Here is a 12,805-nt window from a genome sequence, read left to right on the forward strand (position 1 = left end):
AATGTTTGTTTACGTTTGTGTTTGTGTGTTTTTTTTTTGTATTTCGTTGTGGTTACGGGTAGGTTTAGGTTTATGATTTTATATATTTTTTACACGTCAATATTTGAATTTAGACATTTATCTCTAAAATTAAATAAATTCCCCAAACCAAGGCAACGCCAGGTATATTATGTTTCACACAGATACTTGTTGCCGTCCTGTATAGTTAACGTTTTCAAAAAGGCATGCTGGTACGGTTTTTTGTTTAAACAGATAAATCATAAAATAATAATATTATACCCAATAAGATTCCTTGTATGCCGAGGTCAAGAAACTCAACTTCGTCAGCCCAGAGGTTCACTACATCTAAAAATGAATTTCTTATACCCAATATCGAAAATTATTTATTTGCATGACTCGTACTTAGACCAAATAAACCGGGAGTGATCTCCCCTAAACTTTCTCGAATATTCTTATATAAAATAACAGGGGATGGGAACTCGGGCTATAGACATGATTTTTAATCCATTTTAAATACTTAAAGTTTTAAAAATAGAATAAAATCTCGTAGACAAATTAATTGCACACCAAGTGAACGCGAATAAAAAAGCGCATAATAGTGCGCAATATTATTAGTACTTTTAAAATTTACATTAGTTTTTTGAGAAATCGGAAGTAGCGTAAATAAGTACTTCCGGTCAACGAAAAATTCTCAAAATTTGACAGAAGGTAGAGAATTAGATCTTTTACTTACATATTAAATTTCATTTATCTATCTGAAATAGTACTCAAGTTATAGGCTTTTGAAAAATTCAAAGTAGAAAAAGTACCACTTCCGGTTATCCGAAATCGCTCAAAAGTTGATACGGATCTACGATTTTGATAAAATACTTATATATGAAATTTCATCAACCTAGCTGTAACGGTACTCAAGTTATCGTGTTTACACACGGACACACACACACACAGACACACAGACATACGGACAGAATTGCAGAGCCCAGTTTTTCAGACTGGAATACGCATAAAACCTTTTAATTTTGATAAATCTGGATTGATAATTTTTGCCCGATTAAAATAAGTCCTCTATACTTCGGATGTGATGAAGGACTGAGGTGTAATACGGTGAAAATAGTTAAAATTTCAAGTGATTTTTGTGCACGATTACAATACTTTCTCTATACTTCGTATATACGAGAAAGTAAAAATGTAATGTTGTGTTTCATAATAAACTGAGAGTGATATTCCCGAAAATTCTAGAAAATTCTTATATAACACTACGGGGGATGACACCTCGGGATATAGACATGATTTTAAATCTATTTTTAAATTACTTAAAATTTTAAAAATAGAATAGAATCTCATAGAAAAAAGAATTGCGCACTAAGTAAACGCCAAACTTCTTCTTCTTCTTCGTTGTTAATTTTTGAGGCCATTGACTCCGATTTCAGCCTGCTTTTCTTTTTGGATTTGCTTCCATAGCCTTTGTCCAACCAAGAACAAACTACAAGGCAGCAGTTGTTTGATTTTGGAGTTGTCTCTCCTAAAAGAGTGGCTGTTCCCAGCTAACGAGCCTCATCTGCCCGAGGGTTCGAGCTCGAGACTTTTCGGTTTATCAACCATGAGCTTTACCGACTCGACCACGCCGACCCCCAACGCCAAACAATATATGTATAATATTGCGAAATATTATTCGTACTTTATACATTCATATGCGTTTTTTGAGAAATCGCAAATAGCGCAAATTACTACTTCCAGCCAAAAGAAATACTCAATATTTGATAGATCGCAGAAAATTAGATATTTTACTTACATGTCAAATTTAATTTATCTATCTGAAACAGTACTCAAGTTATAGGCTTTTGAAAAATTGAAAGTAGAATAAGTATCACTTCCGGTTACCGCAAATCGATGAAAAAATTGATACGGATCTACGATTTTGATATAATACTTATATATGAAATTTCATCAACCTAGCTTTAACGGTACTGAAGTTTTCTTGTTCACATAGACACATACACACATACACACATACACAAATACACAAATACACAAATACACACATACACAAATACACACATACACACATACACACATACACACATACACACATACACACATACACACATACACACATACACACATACACACATACACACATACACACATACACACATACACACATACACACATACACACATACACACATACATACATACACACATACACACATACACACATACACACATACACACAAACACACAAACACACATACACACATACACACATACACACATACACACATACACACATACACACATACATATATAAGCACATACGCTCACACACACAAACATAGGGACAAGATTGCAAAATTGTTTTTCCGACACAGGGAGGTGTAAAACGTCGACATTACCAAAAATCTCGAATTTGTTTTTTTTTTCACGATTACAATACTTTCTCTATATTCTGTATATACGAGAAAGTAAAAAATGAACGGAAGAAGCTAGAAAATGTCTTCCAAATGCTTATGAGCTTATATATAAATGAAGACATACCTTTAAACGTTCATACAATGTGTTGATTCCTTCTACTCCACGTTGGAAAAAAAACATTAATATTATATTACATAAATATAAGTCATTCATATATTCTTATCAAACTAAGAATGTTTTCTCATTGTAGGAAGTACTTTGTTATTTACCAAAAACTCCTAAAAAACTAAAAATTAAACTAATGTCAATACTTACCATTAAGACTAAGATCTAATTCATTCATTAATCCCAGTAAGCCTTCAACATAATCATCCTTAAGTTAAAAATAGGATTATTAGTAATTTTACTTTCTCGTATACCGAGTATACAAGTTTTGTTGTGGTGAACAACTTTAAAAATTTTACACATCCAAATTTCATCTTAAACAGAACAGAAAGGATGAATCGTAATCATGCGAAAAACAAGACTTTTTACACCTGTTTATCTCCCTGTCCCCGTCGTTATTAGTTTCTTTCCCCTGTTGCAACACAAAGGATATGAACTTTTAGTATTTGGATCAAAATCTGGTCTGCTGTAACTAATAAACTTGAGTGTAATTTTGACCGTTAGGTCTGCTAACGCTTTTGTAAGGTCAAACAGCTCTTTGTCACGGTAGCCAACAGGAAATTTGTCAACACTTAACTGATCTACTGGTACAAAGTTTATATGACCCGGATTTTTCTTGCAGTTTGTCACGTTACTGTGTAGATCTGCCTCACTTTCACCTTCCAGGCACTCATGTACTTCATGTGTACCTGTACAGGTAAACAAAACAATTTTATTACTGTAAACATTTCATTATCTGTTAAATTTTTACGAACATTAAACACAAAAAAACATCTACAACAGATCCAACCATCTCAACGATCACCGTGATGCAATAAAAAAAAACTACATGTTTTATCGCAAGTACTTTATCAGCACCAAACCATTTCGAAGGGACATATGATATAATTATAATATTTCCAGTAATATTTTATGTTTTAACTTCGAAAAATTAAACTGACATACCTGCAAAATATATTGATACATCTGCTTCACTGGACATATTGTTTATTCTATTCTATCCATGTTTATTCCTATTAAATGACGTACAACATAATGATTTAACCGATTGTCTACATCATGTTTGAAATACACTAGACGACCCAGTTTCCAATTCGGAAAAGGTAAGGCTGCAGTGCACAATGTTAATTAATATCCCATTATGTCCACCCCAAAATTTATATATTTATATTCTTGTAACCTCAAATAAATGTAACGTTCACACACCAAATTTAGCTTTGGAATACTACTAACGGAAAGAAACAACTAAAAGGCACAAATAACTATATATATATATATATATATATATATATATATATATATATATATATATATATATATATATATATGTGAAGCAATTTATGTCTGTGTGTCTCTGTCTCTGTCTTTTATATATTACTACACTCCTCATCACATCTCCGTGAAACTTTGGGAAGTTGTTGAGAATATTCCTGGGGAGGTTTCTGCGAGAAAAAAAAATACAAATTCGCAGGGGTGGCGCCCCGGCAGGGCGCGATTTGTTTTTTCTCAACATACAGTGTATAAAAATAAAGTCAATTTTTATTCGACACCTTTCATCCGATAGGCTTGAAAATTTAGGGAGTTCATTATCAAACTCTGGAGAAGGGTTATGTAAAAAATAATTTTTAAGCTCCCCGTAAAAGCAGTCTTTTTCTTCCTCGTCTGCGTTATTCGTAGGAGTGTAGCACATGATAATAGAGGTCTTTTGAAACCTGGATTCAAATCTAGCTTTAATTATTCGATCAGACACAGGTTCCCATTCCATCAGGCTTTTTGTTGCCTCCTTTGTCAATAGCAAGGCTACGCCTGCCTCTCGTGAATTGCCCTCATTTTCTTTTCCCGGGTATTACCGTGTTTCTCCCGTCTGGAATTTTGTCTCTCCAAAGGTGTTCCATCTTGTTTCGCACAGGCCGAGCACTGTAAGATGATACTGTTGCATTTCTTTCACTGGCTGTGCACACTTCCTTGCTTCCCATAGTGTTCTGACGTTCCATGTATCTATTGGGATAGGTTTCTTTTGCGACAGTAGTTTTGGGGCTATGAATATAGGTTTCCTCGGTTGAAAAAGGGGCGTCGGCTCTGTAGCTTCCTTGCGGGTTTGGCTGCATTGCGTAATAATTCTCCTGGTTCTTCCGAGGACTGGATTAATTTCAGATTTGGCTTCTGTTTCTGTAACTGTCTTTTGTTTTATGTGGACGAGTAGTTAGCCCATTGCACACCCCCAACCTGGAGGACCAGGGCACAACGTTTGGTCTGGGCCCTATTCACGCAGATCTGTCCGACTTGGTTAGACCTGCCAGGAGCACTAGGCTCCCGCCGGCATAGCTCTGGGGGTCGCTTGGACACACAAGCCATCCCACCACTTCAAGGCGGTGTGCCGTCAGGATGGCGATTTTCATACAATTTCTCGTATCTAATTATTGTATCCAATATTAAACAGATTTTCATACAATTTCTCGTATCTAATTATTGTATCCAATAAATAACCTGATTTTCATACAATTTCTCGTATCTAATTATTGTATCCAATATTAACCTGATTTTCATACAATTTCTCGTATCTAATTATTGTATCCAATATTAACCTGATTGTCATACAATTTCTCGTATCTAATTATTGTATCCAATATTAACCTATTTTCATACAATTTCTCGTATCTAATTATTGTATCCATTATTAACCTGATTTTCATACAATTTCTCGTATCTAATTATTGTATCCAATATTAAACTGATTTTTCATACAATTTCTCGTATCTAATTATTGTATCCAATATTAACCAGATTTTCTTACAATTTCTGGTATCTAATTATTGTATCCAATATTAACCTGCTTTTCATACAATTTCTCGTATCTAATTATTGTATCCAATAATAATCTGATTTTCATACAATTTCTCGAATCTAATTATTGTATCCAATATTAACCTGATTTTCATACAATTTCACGTATCTAATTATTGTATCCAATATTAACCTGATTTTCATACAATTTCTCGTATCTAATTATTTAACCTGACCTAGTAAACTCCACGATTTGTTAATGTTTGTTTTTATTTGTTTGAACCTTAATCACAATGTGGCGTGTAACTGATAGGTATCCATTGTTGTCGGGCTATTAATATATATATATATATATATATATATATATATATATATATATATATATATATATATATATATATATATATATATATATATATATATATATGGTGCGCGGACTTTTGACAACAGGTCCTTTGTCCACAGCGTGGCTTTTACCATAGGGGATTTGACCATTACGGGGGTTTGACCACAGGTGTTTTCTCATCTGAGAGTATGATTACAGATGGTTTGTCCGATGTGGGCGTTTGATAACAAGCGATTTGTCCATATATGGTACGGGTTAATTTTAAAAATTGGAATCAAATACACACGATTGGCGATGGTGTAGCACGAACAAAAAACATTTGTGAAGGATGGCTTTACAGTCTTCAGTCTCTCCTCAAATGTAGTCACACAACAATGTGGCATGGTGTCGCTGGTGCAAGCTACCCAGATGATAAGCTATACAGAATGCTGCACTAAAAAGGACGACGCGCTATTCAGACATATGGTCAAACAGATGTACTGACATAAGGTCAAACAGATGTACTGACATATGGTCAAACAGATGTACTGACATATGGTCAAACAGATGTAGAAACATATGGTAGAATAAATACACTGACAAATGGTCAAACAGATGTACAAACATATGGTCAAACAGATGTACAAACATATGGTCAAATAAATGTACTGAAAAATGGTCAAATAAATATACTGACAAATGGTCAAACAAATGTACTGACATATGGTCAAACAGATGTACTGACATATGGTCAAACAGATGTGCTGACATATGGTCAAACAGATGCAGTGGCGTAGGGAGGTCGGGTGTCACCCGGTGCGGCACTTAATGGTGTCACCCCCAGAGGCGTAGCGACCCTTCCCGGGGACAAACTTTCAATTTTCGATTTGCACCCCCCCCCCTAAAACTTTCGATGTGCATCCCCCCAAACTTTTGATTTGCACCCCTAAAAATACTATTTATCACTCGAATTAAACACTTAATTAAGCGGAATTATCATTTTTTTCTCAATATATTTTACTATTTTTAGCCTTGGTGTCACCCCCATAAATGGTGTCTTCCGGTGCGGTCCTCACCCCCCCCTCCACTCGCTACGCCTCTAAACAGATGTACTGACATTTTGTCAATAACATGTACTGACATATGATCAAACAGATGTACTGACATATGGTCAAACAGATGTACTGACATATGGTCAAACAGATGTACTGACATATGGTTAAACAAATGAACTGACATGTTGTCAAGCAGATGTACTGACATATGGCCAAACAGATGTACTGACATATGATCAAACAGATGTACTGACATGGTCAAACAGATGTACTGATATATGATCAAACACATGTACTGGCATATTTACGTGTTATAGCACATAAGAATCGTCTGCTGACGTCTTTTGTGTCGAAAAATGGCCGCAGACATCAAATGTAAACTGAGTGATGAAGTGAATTCACATTACCCACCAAATGTTTAGACGAGTGTAGCTACATCTCTCGAACAGCTGGACTAGACAGCTTGTCTCTACCAAATTTAACAAACGTTTGAATAAGGAAGCGACACTCAATTTTCAACAACATAAAAATACAGAAGGGAAACAATTCTAAAGACATAATGTGTAATACCGAAACCCATCCTAAGATACCGTATGTTTATTTTAAATTTTAAATTTTCACTTCAATTACACCGAAACACAATATATTTTTTATTTACGTGCTATTTATTATCTATTCAGCCATTTTAAACCTATCAGTAAGATCGTCCTTGTATTTATTCTACATTTATTCTATTGTGTGAACTAAATTCCTACAACAATATATAAATACACAAACCTATCAGGTAAGGATTTTTTTTTACTTTGAACCACATTTGAACCATGTCATAAGCGCTATATAACCATCGCAACACGATAGCTAAACAATGTGTTCAAAACATTCATCAAAAGAATATAAAGTCACCGCGCGAACATCACGTTACATTTATTAAAGGATACAGATGTTTTTAACAGCAATTTCTCAGTTTAAAAAAAAATATTATTTTTAAAATATTATAAACAACTTTGTTTTTATGTTGTTTATAATATTTTTAAGCGAAAAAGCATCACCTGTTGTCGTGTTGTTCCATTTGTTACATCGTTTAGTAGGTCTAGTGGTTTTAACTGTACGAAGATTGCAGTATTAGGACTTGTTAAGAAACAAGCAATAAAAAAATGAGTAGGTCTATCGCCTTCCGTCCACCGGCTCCAACAGTAGGGTAAAGTGGGGTAATTCCAAACACGGGGTAATTCCACACACTATATACTGGATACTCTCTATTTTTAATGAGAGTAAAGTTTAATTAAAAGTTACTATTCCCTGTTTCTAAGAGGTCATTTCTTGTACTTTCTGATACTGTTAGAGAAGCGTTCACCTACATTCAGAGCAAGAATTTTAATTTTATCTGCATCTATCTTCAAACATCCTTAGGTAAGTACAACCCCTGCACTTTTTTAAAAATATTTTTTTTGTCTTTTTTTTAATTGTTGTCAATTATTTATTGATTATATGAAAGCTTAATCATTTTTGTTAATAGTAACAGTTAACGATGTTAGATTCAGCCTATGCTGTTTTACTGATCGGATAGCGATTCAAGAATCCGTAATATTCGTTTCTCTTTAATACAGTGATCCAGGCAAGATTGTAGAATCTTACACAGACCTAGTCGCATCATTTCTTAACAAAACTGGCTAGTGAAATTGTACATTACGCGTTAATACAATTGGTTACTTTTCTAAGTGTTATAAGAGTAATCTACACACCTATCTAGTACAAATACCTTACGATCTTTGCTCGCAAAAAAAGAGCCACCCCCCCCCCCCTACACACACAAACACACCTCAAAACCATCTTGGACAAAGTTTGTAGAGCGGGTTTTAACGTAACTAACTTTCTAACATTAAAAAAATATAACACAATTGTATAATGCACTTAAGTACAATAAGTTTCTTTTCTAACAGCTAATGGTTGTTTACTCAAAATCTAGTGTAATTTTGCGATTTTAGTTAGCCGAAAAGCCCCTCCCCTCCCCCCCCCCCCCCCCTGCACTATTTTAATAAAGGTCACTATCGTATTTTACAGTTAAACAATCGTACAATACGTTTTAATACAACTGGTTGTTGTTATAAGTGGTAACGGTTATCGACTTACCAATCTAGTGTAAATTCTTCCGATTTTATTCTCGAAAAAGCGCCCTCCCCCCAAATAGAAAAAGCTGGAACGCGGTTTTGCCGGTAAGTATTTTACAGTTAATAATCAAGGTAGGAAACAGTTAAACCAGTATGTAAAGGCTTGTAATCATAACATTTCTTAAAGTATTTATAATTCAAAACTGCAGCATAAAATTAGCCTTAAAAAAATTCCACCCCTTTTGGCGCCCCTCCCCCCCCCCCCCACTCCCGCCCCCACACCCCTAGCTACGCATCTGGTCGACACTAAACATAAACAGATTCTGGCTCTAAATTGTCGACACTAACCATAAACAGATTCTGGCTCTAAATTGTCGGCACTAAACATAAACAGATTCTGGCTCTAAATTGTCGGCACTAAACATAAACAGATTCTCGCTCTAAATTGTCGACACTAACCATAAACAGATTCTGGCTCTAAATTGTCGGCACTAAACATAAACAGATTCTGGCTCTAAATTGTCGACACTAACCATAAACAGATTCTGGCTATAAATTGTCGGCACTAAACATAAACAGATTCTGGCTCTAAATTGTCGACACTAACCATAAACAGATTCTGGCTCTAAATTGTCGGCACTAAACATAAACAGATTCTGGCTCTAAATTGTCGGCACTAACCATAAACAGATTCTGGCTCTAAATTGTCGGCACTAAACATAAACAGATTCTGGCTCTAAATTGTCGGCACTAAACATAAACAGATTCTGGCTCTAAATTGTCGGCACTAAACATAAACAGATTCTGGCTCTAAATTGTCGGCACTAAACATAAACAGATTCTGGCTCTAAATTGTCGGCACTAAACATAAACAGATTCTGGCTCTAAATTGTCGGCACTAAACATAAACAGATTCTGGCTCTAATTTGTCGGCACTAAACATAAACAGATTCTGGCTCTAAATTGTCGGCACTAAACATAAACAGATTCTGGCTCTAATTTGTCGGCACTAAACATAAACAGATTCTGGCTCTAAATTGTCGGCACTAAACATAAACAGATTCTGGCTCTAAATTGTCGGCACTAAACATAAACAGATTCTGGCTCTAAATTGTCGGCACTAAACATAAACAGATTCTGGCTCTAAATTGTCGGCACTAAACATAAACAGATTCTGGCTCTAAATTGTCGGCACTAAACATAAACAGATTCTGGCTCTAAATTGTCGGCACTAAACATAAACAGATTCTGGCTCTAAATTGTCGGCACTAAACATAAACAGATTCTGGCTCTAAATTGTCGGCACTAACCATAAACAGATTCTGGCTCTAAATTGTCGGCACTAAACATAAACAGATTCTGGCTCTAAATTGTCGACACTAAACATAAACAGATTCTCGCTCTAAATTGTCGACACTAAACATAAACAGATTCTGGCTCTAAATTGTCGACACTAAACATAAACAGATTCTGGCTCTAAATTGTCGACACTAATCATAAACAGATTCTGGCTCTAAATTGTCGGCATTAAACATAAACAGATTCTCGCTCTAAATTGTCGACACTAACCATAAACAGATTCTGGCTCTAAATTGTCGACACTAACCATAAACAGATTCTGGCTCTAAATTGTCGGCACTAAACATAAACAGATTCTGGCTCTAAATTGTCGGCACTAAACATAAACAGATTCTCGCTCTAAATTGTCGACACTAACCATAAACAGATTCTGGCTCTAAATTGTCGGCACTAAACATAAACAGATTCTGGCTCTAAATTGTCGGCACTAAACATAAACAGAATCTGGCTCTAATTTGTCGGCACTAAACATAAACAGATTCTGGCTCTAAATTGTCGGCACTAAACATAAACAGATTCTGGCTCTAAATTGTCGGCACTAAACATAAACAGATTCTGGCTCTAAATTGTCGGCACTAAACATAAACAGATTCTGGCTCTAAATTGTCGGCACTAAACATAAACAGATTCTGGCTCTAAATTGTCGGCACTAAACATAAACAGATTCTGGCTCTAAATTGTCGGCACTAAACATAAACAGATTCTGGCTCTAAATTGTCGGCACTAAACATAAACAGATTCTGGCTCTAAATTGTCGGCACTAACCATAAACAGATTCTGGCTCTAAATTGTCGGCACTAAACATAAACAGATTCTGGCTCTAAATTGTCGGCACTAAACATAAACAGAATCTGGCTCTAAATTGTCGGCACTAACCATAAACAGATTCTGGCTCTAAATTGTCGGCACTAAACATAAACAGATTCTGGCTTTAAATTGTCGGCACTAAACATAAACAGATTCTGGCTCTAAATTGTCGGCACTAAACATAAACAGATTCTGGCTCTAAATTGTCGGCACTAAACATAAACAGATTCTGGCTCTAAATTGTCGGCACTAACCATAAACAGATTCTCGCTCTAAATTGTCGACACTAACCATAAACAGATTCTGGCTCTAAATTGTCGGCACTAAACATAAACAGATTCTGGCTCTAAATTGTCGACACTAACCATAAACAGATTCTGGCTCTAAATTGTCGGCACTAAACATAAACAGATTCTGGCTCTAAATTGTCGGCACTAAACATAAACAGATTCTGGCTCTAAATTGTCGGCACTAAACATAAACAGATTTTGGCTCTAAATTGTCGGCACTAACCATAAACAGATTCTGGCTCTAAATTGTCGGCACTAAACATAAACAGATTCTGGCTCTAAATTGTCGACACTAAACATAAACAGATTCTCGCTCTAAATTGTCGACACTAAACATAAACAGATTCTGGCTCTAAATTGTCGACACTAAACATAAACAGATTCTGGCTCTAAATTGTCGACACTAACCATAAACAGATTCTGGCTTTAAATTGTCGGCACTAAACATAAACAGATTCTGGCTCTAAATTGTCGGCACTAAACATAAACAGATTCTCGCTCTAAATTGTCGACACTAACCATAAACAGATTCTGGCTCTAAATTGTCGGCACTAAACATAAACAGATTCTGGCTCTAAATTGTCGACACTAACCATAAACAGATTCTGGCTATAAATTGTCGGCACTAAACATAAACAGATTCTGGCTCTAAATTGTCGGCACTAAACATAAACAGAATCTGGCTCTAAATTGTCGGCACTAAACATAAACAGATTCTGGCTCTAAATTGTCGGCACTAAACATAAACAGATTCTGGCTCTAAATTGTCGGCACTAAACATAAACAGATTCTGGCTCTAAATTGTCGGCACTAACCATAAACAGATTCTGGCTCTAAATTGTCGGCACTAAACATAAACAGATTCTGGCTCTAAATTGTCGGCACTAAACATAAACAGATTCTGGCTCTAAATTGTCGACACTAACCATAAACAGATTCTGGCTCTAAATTGTCGGCACTAAACATAAACAGAATCTGGCTCTAAATTGTCGGCACTAAACATAAACAGATTCTGGCTCTAAATTGTCGGCACTAAACATAAACAGATTCTGGCTCTAAATTGTCGGCACTAACCATAAACAGATTCTGGCTCTAAATTGTCGGCACTAAACATAAACAGATTCTGGCTCTAAATTGTCGGCACTAAACATAAACAGATTCTGGCTCTAAATTGTCGGCACTAAACATAAACAGATTCTGGCTCTAAATTGTCGGCACTAAACATAAACAGATTCTCGCTCTAAATTGTCGGCACTAAACATAAACAGATTCTGGCTCTAAATTGTCGGCACTAAACATAAACAGATTCTGGCTCTAAATTGTCGGCACTAAACATAAACAGATTCTGGCTCTAAATTGTCGGCACTAAACATAAACAGATTCTGGCTCTAATTTGTCGGCACTAAACATAAACAGATTCTGGCTCTAAATTGTCGGCACTAAACATAAACAGATTCTGGCTCTAATTTGTCGGCACTAAACATAAACAGATTCTGGC

This window comes from Physella acuta, unplaced genomic scaffold, assembly GCF_028476545.2.
Source record: "Physella acuta isolate Inbredline_101_S28 unplaced genomic scaffold, ASM2847654v3 ptg000186l, whole genome shotgun sequence".
Taxonomy (NCBI): domain Eukaryota; kingdom Metazoa; phylum Mollusca; class Gastropoda; family Physidae; genus Physella; species Physella acuta.